The following is an 18348-nucleotide window of genomic DNA, read 5'->3' as shown; positions in this document are numbered from 1 at the left end:
AAGCATGACATGGAGATGGAAAGGGGCAAAGAATAGCTGTAGTAAGGAGGGACTCCTTGGCTCAGGTAAGGTCTGTATGCCAACCACACCCAGATGCTGCAGCTCTTCTTACTTGATAAGACCTGGGATTCAGTGAACAGAAACCATTCTGTATAAGATATATATGTGGTGGTGCTAGTTAAGAATGCAAGAACATGAGGAACAAGACAGGAAATGTAAGCTGCTAAAGAGAGACAAAGTTGCAAGGACTCAACCATTTTCTCAAGCATAAGTAAAAAGAAGTATATGTTCCCACTTGCATCCTTTAGCACACGTACAGAAACTTCCAGAGAGCTGTTAAGATGCCTTTCTTTGGGGTCTGGTTCACTGTAACTACGTCTGAATGCTGTGTTCCCATCTCTTCTTACAAAGGTTTCAGCAGAAGGTACTGTCTTTGCAAGAAAGCTTTTAAGAAGATTTTGATAATGTGCTTTTCCTCCTCCCCCTCTGCAACACCCATACTTTCCTTGTTTTTGGTACTGGCCAGTTCCCACCACTGCTGACAAATGCTCATAAAAATACTCAATTCCTACACATTTTATGCTGTCTGGTGCCCAGGTAAATAGAAGACACAGGTGCCCTGTGCTCTTTGAAGGGAAGACTTCAAGAAGTGGTCCAGCTTTTACCAGATTTAAGAGTATCTTAATGAGAACATTTATGAAACTAGGATGTAAGAAAAGTACCAATGGGGGAGACTATTTTATTAGACAGCAGGGAATCGATTCCTCCATCAGGGGATCTCTCTGCTGTGGATTTCTAATGCTTATTATTGCATTGCAGCCTCAATATAAAGCAGTAGGGGAAAGAAACTGCTGGCAAAACAAAAAAAAAAAGAAGCCCCTACATTAAGCACCAAAGCCCTAGGAAATCTGACTTCACTGTCTGCCAGTCACAGAACCCACTTGTCTGTTGTTAAAATTGAAAAATTTCATTGTCTGTCCGAGCAGGGAAGGAAGAGAGCCTGGGAATGCACTCATTTTACAAGCTTTTCTTTCCCACTTGCATGAGAAGGAAATAGTGATGGTGGTTTTGCTGCAGAAGGAAGCAACTCTGGGCTTATACCCCAGCGTCCATGCTGCAAGGAAAGAGCTGGCCTGGTGACACACAAAGCAGATGTGTGCATGCAGGGGAAGCCCTGCAAAACCCAAGTGACAAGGTGTTTTTTAGCTGCTCTGCAGCACTGATTGCAACCACTTCCACAGCACTGCACTGAAACTACCTTCCAGTGCCGGGCTTTTGGAGGAACACACACCTGAACAGGAGCTGAACATCGCACTGTAGTCCAGGGAATGGCCACAAACATGTACCTCGGGGACCCAGGGACACCCACTCTGTCACTGAAAAAAGTCATCAGTAGGCTGTAGGATTAGTTGCTTTGGAGATGTAAATTTGGATGAGCTACAGTATGGGTGTGTTATTTTGGATGCCAATTATCTTTTTAAGTTAGTATCATTTCTTAGTGTTGCGTTAAGGGAAGAGGAGGCAGGGGAAGGAGGAGACTGAATTCCCCAGCTGAAGTAGAAATAGAGCTTCTCAAGCTGCAAGATGAAAGAGTGTGCAGTGAGCAGATCCCAAATTCAGAGTGGGTTGGGGGGGAGCATTACTCCACACTGAAGGCTTCTATTTGAGTGGGGTGGGAGATGTACAGTGGACGTCTGTCTTGGCCCATGAGTCAGAGAAAGACCACGTTGCCAAGTCAATCAGCACACAGCAGAAGCCTTTTCCCTAAGAGCAGCTCTTGGATCCAAAGCCTTTTCAAAGCCACTGAAAGAAGCACCCAGAGCTCACATTTATGCAGCGATGACAAGTTGCAAGAGATGGATTCCACTTCTTACATTGTACATATGAGGACTTCAAGGGCTTTTGACTTCATCTAATCAAAAGCCATTTTCACCACAACACTCAAAGGCTTTGTGTGAAATCAAGATAGTTTCTTTGCCAAATTTTCTCTGGGTAAACTCTTACTCCTCACGTGCCAAACTGAGTAAAAAGAAAGAGTAACAGGTTTTAACATTTTCCTCTGCTATTAGTCACAGAGGAGTGTTAAACCACTGAGGCTTAAGTTTTCCACAAAAATTCAGTCTAATTAAAAAGAAAAAAATGCATAGGAAATTTTACCAGGGTGCCTGAAATGAGGGAGAGAGGATAGAAAAGCTAAGACAACTTGAGCCAAATCAGGGTCCTCTTCTCTCCTACTGTAAGTTATGTCTCTGTGGCTGAGGTGTGGATTTTGCAGAAGTTCAGTCTAAGCTGCAGACTTCGCGAAGTTCTCACACAGTAGAAACAAAAGCAAGAATCTTTCATGCTGCTTGTGAACATTTCTGCAAGGCAGTGCCTCACCCAGTTCTTAACAGGAAGCTTCCCATTAACAATAAGAGAAGGATGACGAATGAATGCTTAAACACTCTCCAAACCCATTCACTTCTAATTGTTTTATGATATAAACCATGCTAGTCACATAAGTGTTTCAGGAAACTTGTATTCCCTATGTTCAAAATGAACCAAAATGGTTCTGTGGCATATCTTGTCCCTGCACACTGCACAAACTTATTTGCAGACAATCTTGAGATGATGCTCTGGCTGGCTATTACAAACAGCCTACACATGCACTGCAAAAACCTAAGAACAGATCTGCATCCCATAGTCCCCCTTTTCACATAGGTAGTGTCAGGTATTAATGGGGCAGGAGGGAGTAATCAGCCTTCTGTTTTGTAGAGATGAATGCAAAGTCACATCTGATATGCCGTGACTAGCCCCCAAGAGCAACCCTACACTGAGGAGCTTGTAGGAATTTCCCACTGACCACCTGCTCTTGAAACTGCAGGGGGAAATCCCACACACTCTGGGATGAAGGGAGTTCGGTTAAAAACAGCCCTTAACAATTACAGCTGCAGGTTATTTTTAATTGAATTCAGATGATGAATGTTGAATAGATGATTTCAAGCAAGATAAGCAGGAGATTCTTACTCTTGTCAGGAAGGTACAGAGCACGCGCTCTCCCGAGCCAGCCTTAGAAAGGAACGTTTTAATCACTGAAAGAGAAATTATGGGTCCAAACTTCCAAGGTCTTCGGTGCTCGAAATAGCCCTAGGGCAAGTCAGCAGGAGGTGCTGGTTCTTGTCTCTGGACAGACCTAGAGGGCACAGAGAAGCTTCATCCTTCAAGGGCTGACCGTGGAGTTGGTGCACAGCTCTTCCTGTCACATCAACGCCATGGCTGTCCTCAGCTGCAGAGAAGGGAGAGGGGGGATGTTCTCACACTTACTGCACTGCAGTTCAGAGCTGGCAACAGACTCCCCACACCACCTCAGATGCATTGCTGAAACTGTCTGGGCAATAGTTTCCTCACCAGAAAAAGAGGGACAAGATTTCCTTTCTCCCACTCTTTGTCTTGTCTAGCTAGATAATAAGTCCTTTTACATTTAAAAGACGCTGTGAAACAACAAGGCAGCCAATTTTTGATAATGTACAAGTAACTAAACTATGGCATTGGTGCTGCAGTACTGCCAGCTGCTTTTCACTTATCACTGTGCATTCAGAAGAGTAAATTAGGTGCTGAAACAGAAGCTTCGTAGGCACAATGGATGCCCCTTGGCGTTGATGGAGAATAAGAATAGGTTTGATGAGTTCGGGTTATTTTCCACAGAAGCTGACAAAAACATTAATTAAACTATAGACACTGTATAGCAGGCTGAATCACAACACAGCAATGTGGACATATACACAAACTACTAAGTTGGACATTTCCCCGCACCACAACATCTTTTATTTAGATTCTGAGCTCATTTTATCCATGCATATGGTAGAAGTATGAAAAAGACAAAAAGTCTTTTCTAGGCTATTGTTACGTGGAAATACAAGTAAATTCACTCCAGCAAAACTTGATCAACACTCATTTTTAATGTAATGAAAAGAGCACACACGCAGCTCCTCCCTTTCCCTCAACACCAAACCTTTGCAGGACATTATTTCCATTAGAAAAAATGAACTGTAAACGCATGTGTGCAAAAGAAAAGGATGAGCAAAGCTGGAAAAAAAAAAATCATGCCTAAAAGCATACACAGTATTTCACAAGATAATTGCAGAACAAATAGAAAGCAGAGCAGAGCCAGATAAACACAGACAGCCCACACTACATTCTCAGGACCATCTCAAGAGCATTTTAAGGCAAAGAGAAATGGAGTAGATAGATTTCTATTGACCCATTTCCTGGTATCTCAAAGATGACTAAAAATAAAAATTAGAGTAGAAGCACTACCAAGTAGGTACAGGTCTTGCATACACTGGGCACATTCGGTGTCAACACCTGTATGCTTGGAGCAAGGCATAGCTCAGCACAAGATGGAACCAACCTGTTTCTTAAATGCACTCCACAGCTGCCACATGGCAAAAAAATCCCAGTTATTACTTGGTTAAGTGGGATGTGGGCTTTCACAAACCTTCACTACAGCCTGCCCTACCATTCTCTCTGAGTAAAGAGATCCAGGTTAGCTAGTTTTTATATAAGTTTATGTAAGTTTTATAAAATCAAGCTAAGAGGAGGAAAGGAAATCCAGCAGTTACCTGCCACAATTTAAATGCAAAGTAAATTTCAGGAAGCCACTGTCAGAAGAACCAGAGGAAGAGACATCCTGAAATAGAGTATCTCATGGAACGTCCTCCCTCAGTCCATCTTATCTGTTGGGCAGGTGAACCACCTGCCCAAAGGGAGCATCACTGCTCTCCACCCTGGCTTAGCCCTGGGCTCCAGTGAGCTGATCACTGTTAGCTTCCCAGGATCCTTTCAGAAGTAGCAGGCACTGCACTTCTACCTGGAGTGTAGGCTGATTTGTTAACTAGCTACTGAAATTAGTAATTCTCAGTTGAGTCAACAGTTAGGCAGTTGCTTATATCACCTTACAAGGAAAAAAATATTGACACTCTTATACTGTCAACAGATCTAGAAGTAGGCAAATATAGACAGAGATAGAGTATTCAGATAACGTGCCAACCCCTGCCGATTGCAAGCAAAAAAATATAAACAGAAGGCTCTCTGCTTTGCAAAGATTTGCAACAGGGCAGCAATTACATGAGGAGCCCTGGAAGCATATTCTGAGCTGAGTTTAAGGCCAGAGGAGCCTTATTTTGTTACCTTAAGGATTTTTCTGTTCAGAAGAGCTGCTAATATTATGGGCTTAAGCAACTGGAAAGTGGTGCCTCTGTCCCCTTTGACAGAGGCAGCAGGAGTTTACAGATTCAGCTGCAGTTGCCTGATAACCCAGCAGAACTAGAGCAGCCTGGATTTTGAGCCACTTTAAATCAAAATCCCTAATTTGATTTAAAGGAAGTCTTGATGTTGTCCTGCTCATTGTGGCTTACTGACAAAACAGACACAGGTATTCCCAGTCTAAAGCCCATCCCAGATTTCAGGGATATAGTACATATCCCTGCTCTTCATCACTCACCATTTTCACCCAAGGGAGATAAACAACAGAAGATGCTGGTCCAGCAAATGCCTCAGATTATCCTGTCTGAAGCATCTTTTCTACTCCTTGCCCCATTGCTCTGTCTTCTGTTGCAATTCCCTCTATGTGTTTAGAAGCCCTCCTTTAGCTACTTCCCCAGAGGGTCCTTTCTGTGGGCATAGCTCTTTATATATAGGTAGGCCATCATCTGCTCCCCATGCCACATGACCTGGGAGGGACTAATGCTTTAACAAGTTACTCCTGTGGAAGCACCTCCTGGAAGGTCTTTCCCTAAAATGCCAAATGTCCTTTTACAAAATCAGGCTAATTGTTCTTCCTCCTAGAGCAGCTGGGACAAGGTGAGCAGCTGGTAACCCTTTCAGCAATGAGTTATGGCTGATATAACTGAAAATGGCAGAGCTCTTTTGTCGTGCAAAGACCTATTCTTTATGGAGGTATATTTACCAAGATTGCCATAAGGGCAACCCCCCCCCCCCCCCCCCATCTCTACACTCAGCCTCTTGCTCTATTTTTCTGAGTCAGCTCAGAAGGAAGACTATTCAATCCCTTTCCTCATAAAAACCACACAGACTCTCCAACAATGACGAGTGGCTGCTTAGGCTAACCACATGCATCCCCACAGCCCCTACTTTCTAACACACTCTTGGCAAAGCCAAAGGGACACATTGGTTTGTGGTCCTGTGGGGAGTAAATCTCTCTAATGGAGGCCTGAAGCCCACACCAGTCTGGGATTAATGTGCATGGAGTAAATACTGGCTGATGTTCAAATAATTAACGTCAAGGGAGGGTAGAGGTGCAGACGTGCAGGAGTAAGATTTTAAGATATCAGCCATACTTTTCACAATGTCAATGAAGGTTCAGCTCTGAGGACAGGCATGTTCCAGGTTTAGGTTTGTGAGGTGGAAGACGACAAAATTTAGGCTCAGCCCATCAAGAAATGGGCAAAGGTTCAGTCTGAGCTGCAATTTCTTCTACCTGAACCAGTTTGCCCAACCTTGGAGATGCTACTCAAGATATTAGCTTTGCTGAGGTTCCCACCTGACATCTTTCAAGGAGGGCAGAAGGGCTCAGAGAACTCCAACTCCACCTTGGCTTATAAACCTGCTAAACATGTTTCTTGGCAAGATAGCAGAGTCATTTCCCCAAAGGCACGGTGGTTTTGCTTTGTCTTTTACCAGGTTCTAGCCCTGTGGTGCTAGCAGTTGTCACTGGGAGACAATCCTAAACCAAGAAAGCAAAGCAGAAAAAAAGTAAATAAATAAAAAACAAAATCATTAAGACCACAACTAATCACAAAAAGGACACGTTGTTGAGCAGACAAAAGCCAAGATGGAGGAAAAAAAAATGACTCACTTCTTTTCAAAAGTTTTTTGCTTGTTCCAAAGTAAAAACAAATGGTGGAATAAGTCATTTCCATTGTGTTTAGCTGCTCTCTGTGGTTTTTACCAGTAGCCACAATTGTCTGTGTTGACTTAAGTATTATTTATAAGGTACAAGGAATGAGTTGTGGAAAAGTCAACCAGGGATTTGACAAACTGCAAGAAAGAGCTTGGAAGTTTTCCTGGTCTTCACTGTGCCTCACACTCACCACCACTGGCCTCTTTCAGTCTCTTTCCCTTTTCTGCCCTTGATAAGAGAGTTTTGCCATTTCTCCCTCTTCTGTATTACAGGCTGAGAATACCTCTGCAGGAATACATCCAACACCAGCAGTGACATGTACTCATTCACTAACAAAAAGGAAAATGTTGGCACCTCATTTGAGAAAACATTGGAAATGGAAGAGGAAAGAAGATTAACTGATTCTCTAGGAGGAGACCTACAACCATCCAGGCTGCAATGAGACTGTCATCCCCCCAAAACACAATAGGTACAGAGATGTGTCAGTGTAATAGGTGCAGAGATGCCCAAGCAGGCTCTGCACATGGCAGCGTTGGATTACCAGGATCAATAAGGGCAGCACAGATACTTCTGCGCTGATGGCATGCAAACCAACTTGAATCTGAAAATGACATGGTCACATTTCCAGGCACCATTGTGCAAACCCTGTCACTTTGTTTCTGGACAGGAGTAACATGCTGAAATGGCACTTTTCTAGCCTGAACTTACTTACTGGCTCATATCTCCAGTTGGCAGATCCCTATTTTGTGCTTTACCATGGCAAAAACACCTGGTCCCCCTCTCCTGTCTCTTTCTTTTGCCTGTCTTGGCTCAAACATAATTTGAATTGAAATTTTTAAGCAAGCCAAAAATTTTCATTTTAAACCAACTTTTGAGAACTGCTTCTGAATACCTAATACCTGCGGATATAGAAAAATATTTAATTTCAATCAAATGTATAAAGAAGTTTTATTCAATATTTCTAGGTCAATGTCCTGTGTTTGGTTGCAAAAAAACCCCTCATTATTTCCTGAATACCTTGACACTGTTTCTCCCTTCTAGGATGAATGCCAACACATCTTAGAGTTTCCCAAAGGACAGAAATGTTCTTTCCTCTCCAGTTCTGCTCTGTTAGCCACCTCTATATGTTGGCTGCATATTGGGGCCTGGAGTTGACTATTTACTGGGAAAGTGGACCTCTTTTTTAAAAGGTGCTTCTCATTAAAAATAGCAACAAGACAGTCTGGGATGAGAACAGAGGAATCCAGTCAATGTCCTATATAAATAAATGCTCTGAACCTGACTATTAGAACATCACAGGCTTGCAGAATTTGTATGAACCTTTTCTGGTTTTGATTAGCACAAGATGCCCCAGCTGCTTCCCTTGACTCACCTCCTAACATATCAATTTTAGTCTCAAATCAGGGCAGAAGTCAAATACAGGCAGCATGATTCATGTGCCTCTCACTTCAATCCATCCTCTTCTTCTTGGAAAATGAACTGTCATTTGCTTTGAAGTTATATTTCTGTCAAGTTAACTTTTATAGGAATTGCAACCTGCTCACTGAGGTTTTTTGGCATAAATTGTTCTATTACTGTGGCGATCTTGCTGCAGAATGCAGCAGGATGGTAACAAGAAGAGCCTTCCTGCAGCAGGGCCATGCGGTCCTTGTGCATTCAACTCAGTTAAATTTGCTTTATACATACCACAGTAATGCTACTGGCACATGAGCAGAATCAGAATAGGACCCCAAACTGTGGCAAGCTTTTAACCTATGCAGCCTTGCTACTGTAGAAATGTTGACTCTGGATGTCTTAAGTCAAGGCTAAAGGCACTGCAAACTTGAATAACCTCAGAGTGATCCTTGCCCTGTGTAAGAACTGGAGCTAATCTCATCTATTGTCAATTAAAACAAATAAGAGAAAAAGAGGTCCACCTCCAAAGCCAAGGAAATCTGGACTAGTGCAACACAGCAACTTCATTTTCTTTGCATCTTGCTGTATCCATACTGATCCTCTCCTAAGTTGTCTTGGCAAGACTTCTCCAAGGCCAATTTTAAGTATGTCCTTCACTATTCTCTCTTTCTAAAGCAAGATACCCTGCCTCAGGCTACCAGCCTCTTTGATTTGTACTGGTCCCTCATCAGAATCTAATGAACTGTCATCAAATTCCCTGGCTCCCTCAAGCCTGGTATTATAAATCTTGGACTTTTTGAAATTGCGTATGAAATCTTCATTGGCTCAGCCATTCTTAAGCCATGATTAATAATCAAAATAATAAAATGTAAAAAGAAAAGTTAATTACACCCATGCTGGTAACTAAAGTGAATAGATCTCTTGCACACAAAACAAATCCCTGTACATTGACTTCCTCTGAGTCACGCCCCAATACACCCACGCCTCGCCTCACTAAGGTATTTCTCATGTCATCGTAGCCTAAAGCAAACACCTACACTCTCTCTACAGCCTGCAGAAGAGAGAACCCAACCTTGCAGCATTGGGATCAAAGGTGCAAACGCCATTTTCCCCAGGATGTCCTGCAATTAGCAGGCGATAACATGGAGATGGTGCCTTGGCCTGAGGTCATTTTTCTCAAGGGAGAGGGTGTGTGGTGGCTTCTGATGTAGCAATAAGCTCCAGACATTGGGTCAGGTGCAACAAAGGAGGACTCAGCTCCTCTGGCCTCATTCGGTGTGGCTGCTCTGAGGACCATAGTTTGGATGGAGTGAAATGAGGCTCTTGCACAATGTGCCTAATTTCAGACTGTGGCTTGCAAAGATGCTTGGACAAATATGCATGGCTCTGCATTCAAAAAGCAGGGAAAGAGAGAGAGAGAGATTGAGAAATGGAAGAGAAGACATGCAGTGATAAGAGAGGAACAAAGGAGAAGAAAAAAAGAACAAAAAAACATGAAGACTGAAGCATCGGAAATGCTTTCAAGAAAACAGTCTCTTGCTCCTCTCTGGTTTGTTTTGTTGGGTTTGCATTTGTGAGCACATCCTCATCTGAGAGCTCCAGTTTGCTGCTACAAAGCAACCCTGGACTAACATTTTTACAGGGTCCCACTGCATGGGCAGGGTGTTTTACAGATGAACGCTCTTTGTGCAATGACCTTCTGCAAAGCATCCTTGCATCAGCTCTAGCTCCTGAAGAGCGGTGTTTCCCACCAGACATAGAAAATTTAATAAGTATTCGCACTCTTGGGTTAAGAAGAAGGGCAGGTCACGTTACGGTCATGCAGTGCCCTTAGCTTGCTTTGAACCAGCCTAGTTTGAAAGCCTCAGTAAATCTCAGTGGCCACAGAATGACCTCAGGTGCCTCTGGGCTGCAGCTGGTTCTCCTCACTACTGTGTCACGCGGCCTCAGCTCCCTGGAGAGCCTCCTGCCTGCTGTGGTTGTCCTCCTGCCAATGCTGCAACATGGCTGGACATCAGTTCCCAAGGCTGACAGCAGAAGCCATGCCCTGGCCTGCCACCATCACACTGTTACCACCCAGCCCACCGTGTGCTTGCCCCATGCTGGCTGCAGCTTCACCAAGAAGGTCTATACATCCCAACAGCAAGTCTCCACACTGGTAATATCTTCCAAATACATTCTGGAGATAGAGCAGAGGATGCTGCGACTGTGTTCTCCCTAGGGCCACCAGGCTAGTTGAGAAGGTCTTTACTGGGTGAAGTGCCCACCACTACCTTTGAGTGGCTGCAAACCCTTCAGCCAGGGCTGGAGCTGACCTTATTGGTTCTGACATATTATACATGTGCTGTGGGTTGGATGGTGCTTGTCCTGGGCTATTTTGGGCAGCTCAATCATTATTTATTCAGGGCAAGACTCTTGTAACATCCAAGCCTGAAGCAACACCTTTCACACCAGCAGGGTTAGCAGTATAACCAACTCCAAAACCAGGGGCATTAGATATAGAAAGGGCACCGAGTTATCAGTCTTCATGGCCAATGTATGGCTTTCCAGCCTCAGAAGTTAGAAACAAGAGTTAAAACTGAGGTCAAAAGAGCAAGTGAAGCTGCATTTTCTTGCCACACACTTCCTTCTCACAGTTGTGACCAGTAAAGCAAAGTCTGGGGCCACTGAACCGCATTGTCAGCAATAGTGCCCTTGAGACAGATGAGGAGTTGGGAGGACCCTCACCTCCTTCCCAGCTCACACGGACATCTCTACTGCATCCCTGAATTTACAACGGCTGAAAATCCCAGGAGACTGAGAGAGGTGATGTGGGGAGCAATTACACCCACGTCAGTAACTGTGGGCTGAAGTGCTCTGTACCTGTCCATGCCAGCAGTGTCCCTATCTTTCCTAATGGCATAGACAAGGAACATAATTAGCAGCATGCAGCACACTGATGTGTTTCAAAATCTTTGCTGGAATACCAACACCCAGCCAAACAAACAGAGCAGAGCATGCTGCAACAAATATCTGCCCCATCTACAAATAAAAGCTCTCCTGATTTCGGTATTAGTAACCTGCAGTGAAGAATTCAGCCTACAGAGCTGCCAGGTCTATGCCAGGCAGACATATATCAGGGCTTCTCTGCAGCAACCAAACAGACAGAGACCCATGAAAAGGTGATAGCGATGGCACAGTTGGATAGTCCCGAAATACCAGTTTCCCCATAAATACGCAAATCAATTAAAGGTTACGAAATGCAGTAATTTTCTATGGGTGTAGCTACATGCTTCTGAATTTAATGAGCAAGTAAATGAAGCTGGGAGAGAGAAAGCAAAAACACACTTTGGGCTTCTACTGTTTTGTTCCTCAAAACCTACAAAGCTTCACAAGCCTTAGATCACACCTGGTGACCCTTACAGGACCTTCCAGTTCGTGTCATCCTGCAAACAGTCAGTCACTCCTGCCCGCCATCCCCTTGGGCATGATGACTCTTGGGAGGAGAGGGAAGTAGAATTGCCTGTCAGGTACAGAAAGTCAGGCATTTAGATGGGATATAGGCCAACCTATTTTACAGATGGTGTGGAGAAAAGAAAATGGCTAGAAAAATGTCAAAAAGCAAAGACCTGCAGAGAGCATTAGGACTAGAAATGGACTAAGTCCAATATTGCCCCATTTTCTGTCCCTTGAAAAAAGCTTTAGCACCTTTCCTTTCCCAAAGCCAGATAAGGAACCTTAAGCATCCAGAGAGGTTTTATATCTCCTGCAGGAGGACATCCCTGTCCCTACAAAGGAAAGGCTCCTCTCTCTCAAAAAAGAGAACAATTTCCCAAATGAACTTCAGGTGAACCCTTCATAATGCCCCAACTTTGCCTCTTAGCTTATGACCTGATCTCCTGGGTATCCTACCTTTAAAACTAAACAATTCTATGGTGCTTTAGGGGCAAGTGTTCACATATGCCTATGAGTCTTATGGCTTGTTTGCCTTGCTTACTTTGCACAGTGAAAATTTCTGCTAATTCAGACCCGTGACTGAGAACTTTGCCCTCATTTCATTCTCTGCTTTACTTTGTTTTGGGGTCACCTTTTGCAGCAGCCAATTTTTTATGAAGAGGTGATATGGTGAGTCATTCCACTGGCTTCCCAAGGCCGGAGGAACAATGAGGACTAGCCCATGGACAGGCAATAATAGGCTTTCTGAATCATTCTGCAACAATTTCTTGGCATTGCACTTGGGAGATGAGATACACCTCCAGATTTCTCCACTCCCCAAAATAGAAGACACTGCCACTTGGGCACATTTAGTAACAGAAAAAGTAGGAATAGAGTTGCTGTGCCATTAGAGGTAGTCACAGAATTTCCTTATCTTAGTTTTCAGTGCACAGTCCATATTTGGTTGCAATTTGCTGCTTGCAGCCCCACTATCTCGGACCACATTTGTCATGTTACGTGCCCTAGTCCTAAATGCTCCAGCCATGGTCAAGGGCTTGGTCCCAGATTCAGGAACAGATGCTATTAGGCATGACCAGAGATCTGACATTCCTTCCAGGAGAGGGCAGCAGCACTCGCTGAGCCCAAGGCCCAGAACTACTAAAACCACTGCTTTCCAGTCACCGGGAATTTTGATAGTCAAAAAAAGATTTCTGCTGTGCTGGGATGCAGACAGAAGCACACTGCTTTCATTGAACAGCAGGTATGGAAAGCAAACACTTTGCTTCTGATTGAAATGCTTTGGTTAACGAGCAAGAGATTGCTTAAAAGAATACAAAAATTCAAACTCTACAGTGTAAACTAAAGTGAGAAGAAAATTGTTAGATTAGATGTTCTTTTAGCCAACTCCCCCAATTTTAAACCCCTTATTTAGATGTACTCCAAGCTTATTGATTTTACAGAATTAAAAACAAACAAACAAAATAATTCAGTAGAATTAAATATCACAACCTAAAGAATCTACAATTTTTCATTAAAAAACAGGGGCAAACATTTTGCCTGGTTTCTCAATCATTAAAAAAAAAAATCTGGCTTCCAGCACTGCTGTATCTGAACAGGGTGTTTAGCTAACAGATGCATCAGTAGGATCAATAGAACAGTATTCATGTCTTGAAATAATTTCTGTTTCACTTCAATTACAGAAGGGAGATCATGAGTGTAATTGTCAACACAAGACCAGTCCTCACTAACATTGTGCAGATCTCAGCTTTGTACATCGGACTCCTCCTGAGGTCAATTCACTGCTGCACAACCATCCCATTCTCCATGTAATGCGGCAAGGGGAATTCATTTTACTTCTAATAAAGAACACTCCACAACCCTTATTTTAAATTTGCATTACATAGAAACCTTTAAAAAGAAGGTGTCGTTAGGCCAGAGGAGCTGGCTCTGCAACATGCTTCTTAGGTAATAATATCTTTCACATTCTGTAACTTCTGAAATATAGGTATGACATAAACCCTATGGAGGCTCATATCACCAAGATACTGCTAACTCAAGCCCTGCAGCCCTTCTCATTGGGTGCAGAGCAAAAACACTGCAGCCAATCACTCTCCCATAGTAAGCAAAGATGCTTGGATACTGTGCTCTGGAGTCATGTCCTGCCTTCAGTGGTAACCCTAGAAAGACTATCTTTTCAGTTTGGTCATTAGATAATTTACAAAAATATCCCGTGCTGTGATCCCAGCACAAAGAGCACGCAAGAGCACAGGTGGAGATCTGCCTCGCCTTACGAGGATGCTAAGTTAAAACCAAAGTGCAGGTCGGTGCCACCAAGGGCAGTATGACAGCATTTGGCTTTCTGGATAGGGGTGCTGGTGTTTAGAGAACATTAATTGTCACTCTGGGAGACCTGAGATCAGCTCCCTGCTTTGAGACAGGCTTCTTTTCAAACCAGGGGCATGTACATTGGTTTTGTGCTAGAGTGAAAAGTTTTGAGGAAAAATACCTTCAAGATAGATTTTCAGCTACTGTGGTGACACAACCACACAAGGATGCCAGGAAATCAGATGGTCTACTTCCCATCCTCCTCCCACACTGGTCAGGACGTGAGGCTCCGGTGCATGATGAAGTTGCTATTGCCTAATGAACTATTGCACATCATCTGACATGGTGCAAGTGATTATGTCCTGGTCTTTGCCTGCAGCAAATGAAGCTTGGCTCTCTTTCCTCGCACGTTAAATGTAATTTGCTGCAAAGCAGGTGTCCATGTGTGTGCTGTTATCATACAGCAATGGATATTGTTGAGCTGCTGTAATGTGAACAGTGCCTATGCCCTTCCTGGCACAAAGAAAGGCAGGTTTGACCTCACAGAGCACGTAAGCACACGCTGGCTGACATACAAGCTGGCCAGCTGAAGTCAACAGAACTGCTTTTGTGGCCACATGCTTTGCTGGAGCTGGGTCCCTGTGCCAAGGGCATGAACATGAAAGGTGCTAGCACCTGCATTTCACTGGGCCAGGTAAGCTTTATGAGAAATACTGCCTGACGATCAACTCACTGTGAGGCACAAGCCTTATGTACTGTGTAGTTTGTAAATAACTTCAAGTTCTGGAGGTAGCATAGCTTATTCTTATGTTTCTCTTTTCTTTCTCTTCTTCCTATTTATATTGGGTAAAGAGGTAAACTGGCTGAAAAATATTTCTTGCTTTCCTAGGGAACTGCATTTGACACAGTGAGTGAGAAATGGATCACTTGAATGAAAACTCTGTAAAATGGTGTGGCTTGTAAAACAGGATTAATTTGGGAAAAAAAAACAGTCAACTTTATGGGAAAAATAACGCTTGAAAAAAGCAAAGATCACTTGCACAACTTGGGGAAGGAAAGGTCCTGAAAATCCAAAAAGCAATCAGCTAGAGATCTCCTGATAACTGCTTGTATATTGAGAATCTTTTTAAGTTAGACACCTCTGTCTCTCTGCAACTCAATCATGGGGTTGTGTGCTTAATGTCTAAAACTCAGCACTGGGAGCCAGGCTCATGCATCATTGTTAATCCCAGCTGAGCCAATCCTTCATGATTTCGATCAAAGAAATGCAATCCTGCAAAGCATAGGCAAAAGTCTCCATGGAAAACCAGATGCACAAAGCAGGACAGAAGATTGAGCTGCAATTGCCCAGCGGCATTAAACTCATAAACTCTTAGCTTTTTGTTTGTAAAATACTTTAGCTACAGAGAACAATATGGACTAAATAGTATTTCAGAACTGGGCTGTCTTCCAGATTCCATCTCACCTCTCTGAGCCTGACTGACAAACTCCTGCTATTGCAGAACAAGAAATGTTTGAAGGTTGGTGCCTCTGGGTGCTCCTGTGAAGCCTGAGGTGCTTAAATACCTGCATCTGTGGTCTTGAATAAATACTAAATTTCATGGAATGATTTTGCTTCAAGTGCATTTACTTGGATAAATACTAAATTTCATTAAAGTCTTGCTTCAAGTGCATTCACTTTATGTACCGTGGAGAACATTTTTCCTTACCAAAAATAAAGGGGCAGGGGGTCTCTTTTAATTTGTGAAGGTCATTGGAGAAAGACAAGGAAGGTCACAAACACTCTTCAGAGAGGTATATTCACTCTGAAAGTGTTTGTGTGGGCATCATGAAAATGTTGTGGGCTTCAGCTAGCTGGGGAGCGGAAGCTGTGCTCTTCAGGCAGGTGACTGATAAGACACTCCTCACAGCAGCTGATGACTAGTGCATAGTCAGAACAATTGTTGCGGTGAAGAGCCTCTGAATAACCAGCAGGGTGGGTACATGGCCAACAAACTCTAGGTGAATAATTTCACGCAAACAATTTTGTAAAACTGTCTGCACAACATGAGCTCATACTTAAAGACAAAATTTGGTGATAAATTTTGCCTGTTGAAGTGAGAAGTGATGGCTGCACAGGATTTCAGAGACAAACGGAGACATTTTGTAAGAGTAACTTTTCTATTCGAGGGCCTCGTTTTCCTCTGCTGAGTCCCTACCTGACATACCTCGACCTCAGCACAGTTCTGACGGCTGTTGGGATGGAAAGGGCCATGGTCTGCCAGGTAAGAGCCATATCCCGGGGCAAACTGAGTGCAGCAGGTCCTGAGCATACTGACTACTGCAGGGGACTACCTCAGTGTCACAACAGGACAAAGCACACTTTAAATAGCCTAAGCAATACATGGGGAATTCATCCCAACTAGACTGAGAGAGCTGTGAGCTACATGGAAATTTTGGACCTTCAACCAAAGATCACAGATCATTCTTGTCTTAGAAAGGACAAAGTCAAAAACCACATACACAATGCAAACTTGGTAGCCAAATTTAGGTGATTAGCTGTTATAGAGACTTGGACTATGCTAGACAGTAAATAAGTAGAGGAAAAAAAGTAACTGCTTACAAACTCATCTAAGTTGCAAGAGAAGCAACGAGTGGCCGCAGGCAGCCAGTGCGGAGAAGAGGCAGACAGCAAAGACTTCTGCACGAAGAAGTGAAAGTCTTCATACCAGATTCAATGCTTTTAAAGCAAAATGTGTAAGCAGGAAGGAGGATCTCCTCCCTCCCTTGTTTTGTCCTTTCTATCAGATTGAAAAAGAGCACGTGCACATGCAAAAGAGAGATTTCCTTAATCTCCCCTCCAGAAGAGCAGGTAGGTAGCGACAGCTTTGAATTCTGCACTTGGGGAAACTGCTGCTCTGATCTCCAGTGATGCCTCTTCTCCGTCTGTCTGACTGTGGGACTACAGAAGACCATACCATTTTTTCCCTCCTTGTCACATACTTTGTGAACTCATGAGAGGCAGATGTTACTCCTTTCCTGTGACTGGATACTAGTTGCAAATTTCTTAAAAACTGCCTGCTGAGCAGTTATTAGATTGATTTCTTCCCCAGTATGAAAAGAATTCACTATCACCTTAGAAAAAATAACCTTCTTCTTGTCCAAAATAAAGAAAAAGTTAGCCTTCGAGAAAAAAAAAAAAAAAAGATGTACAGAAACACAAGAAAGCTCATTAAAAACTCCTCCTCTGATGTGTGTCAAAGGAGATACAAATGGAAGTTATCACTTGCTCAAAAGCACAAGCAGCACGGAGAGAAAGTACATAGTGTCTCCAGTGTGAGTATGTGAACACATTTCCATTTGTCAGCTGTAGCAGCAGGTTGCCTTCCAGAAAAACTGGCCACTACAGGAGAGGAAAGGAGTTCCGTGGACTCTATGTAAACACATCTAAACATGTAGAGCAAGGGTAGTGGCATGCATTAGGGACATCATGGCTGGCTTTCTACCATGGTGAAGGCTACCAACATTACTAAACCATAGTACTTTTGACCAGGTAATGTGGAAGCCTTGCAGACGAGCTCTCCTTGCATCTTCATAGATGCACAGAGAATGACAAGCTGCAAATTCACATGCAGGGAAAACTCATTAATCCTCCGTCCCACTGTCAGGGAAACACATTGCCACTGAGGGGCAGCTGGAAGAGCAAGGCAGCAGGAGACACGAATGCCATGCTTTTCTCACAGCTCTGCGCCAAGCACATCAGTGCACTTTCCCGCTGATCAGTTTCCCAGACCCTTTATTGAGCTTGTAAAAAAACCCCAAACCCACAAGCAAGCATGAATCGTGAGGGCGGCAGGCCTCCGAGGGCCAGCAAGCCTGTTAACACCCCGAGGGACTGTAAGTGCCTTCATTAGCTTTTTTGCCAAGGCTGCTTCTGCAAAGGGTCATCCAGGGAGCAGAGGGAATGACAGCACGGTGTGAAAGATGAGAGGGAAGGAGAGGAGGGTACGCAGAGGTGCCTGGGCAACGCTGCCATCCATCAGTCAAGGCAAGCAGCTGCTGGACCCCTGAGCGTAAAGGGAAAGGGACTTGGGTAACCCGTTTGTTTTGCTTTCACCACATTCCCTGCACAGGCTGTCATAGTCCTGTATTGCCATGTCCTCTCATCCATGATGTGCTTATCCAGCACCCATTCCTACAGGATGCAGCCGTCCCCCTCCATGCTCCTCAGGGTGACTGATTTGGGGCACTTACCATGGCAATGCAGCTACAAAAGAGAGCCTCTGAGCCTGAGTGGCAGGGCCTGAGGGCACAGGAGTTGGCATGCCCAGGAG

General features: G+C 43.8%; 1 long non-coding RNA gene across 1 annotated transcript in view; it reads right to left on the bottom strand.

The window, feature by feature from the left end:
- LOC148050828 (uncharacterized) overlaps nt 1-5625 on the bottom strand; it is a 28044-nt gene extending 22419 nt beyond the window's left edge. Inside the window, exon 1 of the long non-coding RNA XR_015700614.1 lies at nt 5483-5625. This is a non-coding gene — a long non-coding RNA (uncharacterized LOC148050828). The remainder of the gene's footprint in view (nt 1-5482) is intronic.
- Between the last annotated feature and the right edge of the window lie 12723 nt (nt 5626-18348).

This window comes from Nipponia nippon, unplaced genomic scaffold (assembly GCF_047370975.1).
Source record: "Nipponia nippon isolate SJK-2023a ecotype South Korea unplaced genomic scaffold, ASM4737097v1 scaffold_7, whole genome shotgun sequence".
In the NCBI taxonomy this organism is placed as follows: domain Eukaryota; kingdom Metazoa; phylum Chordata; class Aves; order Pelecaniformes; family Threskiornithidae; genus Nipponia; species Nipponia nippon.
The sequence above is the reverse complement of the archived record's forward strand: the minus strand, read 5'-3'. Positions and strand labels throughout refer to the sequence as shown.